This window comes from Dermacentor andersoni, chromosome 4 (genome assembly GCF_023375885.2).
Source record: "Dermacentor andersoni chromosome 4, qqDerAnde1_hic_scaffold, whole genome shotgun sequence".
Classification (NCBI taxonomy): Eukaryota; Metazoa; Arthropoda; class Arachnida; order Ixodida; family Ixodidae; genus Dermacentor; species Dermacentor andersoni.
In genome coordinates, this window is record NC_092817.1 from 159765583 (window position 1) to 159769731 (window position 4149).

Here is a 4149-nt window from a genome sequence, read left to right on the forward strand (position 1 = left end):
CGTGATTGTGGCGGGATGAAATGGAGGCCATTACACAGATTGGAGTCTGCCTTTTAAAGCTATAGCAACGTGAGTGGACCTGGCTCACTCTTTAGATATCCATCGGATGAGAAATGTGGGCTAATCTCGAAGGCAGCGCACGCCAACAAAGATTCTCAAAGCGCTATTTGCCACAAGGAAAGTAGGCGAGGAACTGACACTTAACGCACGCGCCAGCAGTTTCGAAGAGCGACTTTAGCGCTAGGGCAATGCGCGTGCAATCGTGTCTTGATGTTTAGAACATTGGGTTTGTGCGGCAAAACACAAGTTCGATATCACCATTGGTGACACATTTTCCATAGCATAACCGGTGGACCCCACCCACCTTGGCGGTATCTAACGCAAAACTCGAAATGTTTTTAGCGTACACGAGCGGTGTCACAGTGCTTAAAAAATGGCAAGTGTGTAAGCGATACGAGGCATAGAAGCGACACTTTCACAAATGAGATTGTGCAAGGTAGCTCGTGCCACACGCACGCGCAGCTGTCGAGACGTTACAGCCATTACATTCTAGGTGCGCTAACGATGCAAAGTACTGGCCTACCTTTTTTGTATTATATAAATTGGCCCGTGAATTCAAGTGGCCTCCCGCTCTTGTAACAGCTCACGTTACGTCATTTTTTCAATATCAGGCTGTAGAACAACTACAGCACACCTGGTTGTCATTATATAACATCCTTATTAGACAAGGAAGCGCATTTCATGCGCGGTGAGCGATGATTTGTTTCCTTTGCTTCATCGCCCGGCAGCATGTAATACTCTGCATAAAGACTGAAAACTATACGTTGTATCCTTGCGTGCGTGTTTTCGTCTGCATGGATGTGCGTGCATGTGTGTGCGTGTGTAAGTACAGGCGCATGGATGTGTGCGCTTATTCCTTTGAGACGTTGTTCTTAGCGATACCCTCTGTGCACCCAACCAGCCAATTTCATTTCCGGTGGGTAGCTCATATTTCTAAATAAGCAACAGGATCTGTCATGAGAAGTCAACTAACAAAGACGCCAAGGACAACATAGGGGAAATTGTAGTTACTAACTGAATTAAAGAAATCGCAAATTAATGGCAATGGAAGTGGAGGAAGAAACAACTTGCCGCAGGCGGGGAACGATCCCACGTCTTCGCATTACGCGTGCGATGCTCTAACCAATTGAGCTACCGCGGTGCGGTTTCCCCATCCACTTTCATGGGCATTTATGTGTTACTAGTAGAACTAACCATGGGAGTGTTAGGCAACGCCACCACTAACAAAGCATGGTTGCGGATGTGGACCATACTTTTTGCCGCAGGCGTCACGAGTACGTGTTCTTTCTGGGTGAAGGGAACTGGTCAATAAACCCGCGCATGCTACCTGAAGCCATCAACGTTGCCGTATTCGAGACCCTCGTTATGTAAGAACGTGAAGAAAGGGGGTTAGCCGAGGGGCTCGATGGTTATTAATTATATCATGAGAAGCCAGCAAACAATGACACCAAGGACAACATAGGGGGAATTAGTTGTACTTACTAATTGAATTAAAGAAATGATAAATGAATGTCAATGAAGGTGGCATCGTTCCCCACCTGCGGCAAGCTGTTTTTTATCCACTTTCATTGGCTACCTCTTGACTGTCCTATGTGCATTCTTTTTGTGTCCTGCCCTCAAAACGCGCCGTTATAACCATGTTCCATCAAGGCAGCACGACCACCGCCTTTCTGAGTATCGGTTTTATTTTAGCGTAGCGACAATCATTGGGAAGTTCTGCTCGTGCACGGGATTTGTTAAATATTATATACGGGTATTTAAAACATCATTCTGAGTATCTCACTAAAAAGTAGGTCGGTATATTGTCAATTCCAGACTTCTTGTCATCCAACTTCTGCAAAAGGGAAAACACGTCCTTTTCTTCTACGCTTATGCATTTGTCGGCAATCATCGAACGAAACAAACTCAGGAACTGTACAGTCATCGTTAGCGAAAACTGGGCAAACGTATTGAGTACGCGTGCTATTTCTGGGTTGCCCGTTACAGCAATATTGTTTATAACAAGTTTATGCACTGAATTTTTCATAGGTGAAATATACGCTAAAGATTTGGCCAGGGACAAACTTTTTTAAGTGCACGTTCTGGTAGCGATGTTTAGCGCCGGCGATGCGGTCTTTCCGCTGTGATCTCAGCACAAAAATTTCGTCGTTGGCTGATGCTACGTTTCATCGCTTGTATTGTCGTTTTAATTTTTTTTTCAGCCTTCGTCTCAAGCGTACTATTGCTTTGCTTATCCAAGGGTTTGTGCACCTTGTTATATAGCGCTTGCATGATACAGTCACCTCTGCATTTAATGGCAAGGTTAGTAAAAATATTCCGCAGGTAGTCAACCGAATGCTCATGTGATCCAGATAGAGGGACAAAGTATGGAAATGAGGTGTCTAGCATGTTCATAATATCATCATCGCTTGTACGAGAGAATACAGCACAGTTGATTCACGTTTCTGGATTCTAAGGCATAGTTTGCTTGTATTTTAAGACACAAAATCGTATGTTGCGATATGCATTCAAAAACGGGGACACTAGCATTTCGCTGTAGCATCTTGTGATTGGCCAAGAAGAGATCTAAGACAGATTGTGAGACACCTAGAACGCGGATGGGTACCCGCGTTCTAGGTGCTTCTAACTGCTTGAGTAGCTTTTTGGTACTCGGTCCTAGATTGGACTTCACGTCCACCCACAACATCTAAAGACAAAACAAGATGCCGAAAATGAAGCAAGACTGTATGCAAGCATTATGGACACGCCAGCTGTATGAAACTACAGTCACTTTTTTAAACTGTAGAATATTTATAATTAACCTGTACGAAACATAGCAATGGGTTTGGCATGACGCTGTTCCGAGGCCAGCTGACGAGCCCACACTCATGTTTTTAGAGGAGCGGAGAGACGCCATCGTTCATACAGCATGTACTTATACAAGAATACGTTCGACAAAAAGAAGATAGTGAAGGAGAAAAGAGTAATAGTGTAATAACATCCTACTCCGCAAATATTTTTCTCAGAACATAAAATACATGGATGCTATTTGTTGATGTGTGACCGTTTTCAGAAATTTAATAAAGACGTTTTGAGTGTCTGGGAACGATAATTTGTTCTGCAACGACGCCATGTATAAATGTTTCTTCGTCGCATCTCATAAGGTGTTGGGCGAAATTAGAGTTTCCCTATTTTGAATATAGATGAGTCGTACCGCGCTACTGTGCTTTTAAAAACGAATGAGAATCTATACTTAAATATATTGTGCACATGTACCTATGTGTATTGTAAACGTATGGGACGAGTAGGGGTACCGAAAGCCACGCTTGCAACCGTACGAAGCATTTTCTTTTGCAGCGTAGAGAGTTTTTGGTTGTTAGATGCCGTAGGTCGTTCCTCAAACTAATGAGCAACAATTTAAGTGAGAGTAAAACTTCTCATAATAAATGTTCAGCTTGGTTTTTGTAGGGAGAACATATCTGTTACAATTTGTGATGCCGAAGATTCTGCAGAAAGAAGCAAGGAAGGAACAAGTGGAGAAGGAAAGGCAGCGAACTTCACCAGTTTAGCTCAACCGGTTTGCTACCCTACACATGGGAGCGGGATGGGGGGAGGAAAGATGGGGAGGAGAGAGAGCACATAGCACAGCGCACACATCGTCAGTTACAGTCCGTCCCTCTTACGTGGTACGTGACATCACTGTCACAGCCACTTGTCCCAGCCCGTCTCTTTCAAAAACCGAAGTAGTCTCTTCGTCGCTTTCAGCTGTGATGTCATTTGTCGGCGACATGTGAAAATCGTTTCAATTGACAATGGTCTATTGTCAAAGTGCGCTAGAACGGACGCCAGGGACTGTCTCTGAACATTATATTCAGGACACTCACACAGAAGGTGTTCTAGCGTCACCTCGCAAAGACAGGCATTGCAGAGAGCGTTGTCGGCCACTCAAATGCGAAATGAGTAATATTTCGTGAGTGCCACCCCTAGCCACAAGCGACAAAGCAGAGTGGCCTCTTTTCGGCGGAGTCCAGTTGGCATAGAGAGATGCATCAAATAGGGCAGGTGGTATTGACGATTGCTCCGGTTGGTCTGGCTGCTTAGTGTGCACCA

The 4149-nt window shown here is 44.5% G+C and overlaps 1 non-coding gene across 1 annotated transcript; it reads right to left on the reverse strand.

Annotated features, from left to right (window-relative positions):
* Positions 1 to 1128: 1128 nt before the first annotated feature.
* TRNAT-CGU (transfer RNA threonine (anticodon CGU)) lies at positions 1129 to 1201 on the reverse strand. Its single transcript has one exon. It is a non-coding gene; the product is annotated as a tRNA-Thr (tRNA).
* Positions 1202 to 4149: the final 2948 nt, after the last annotated feature.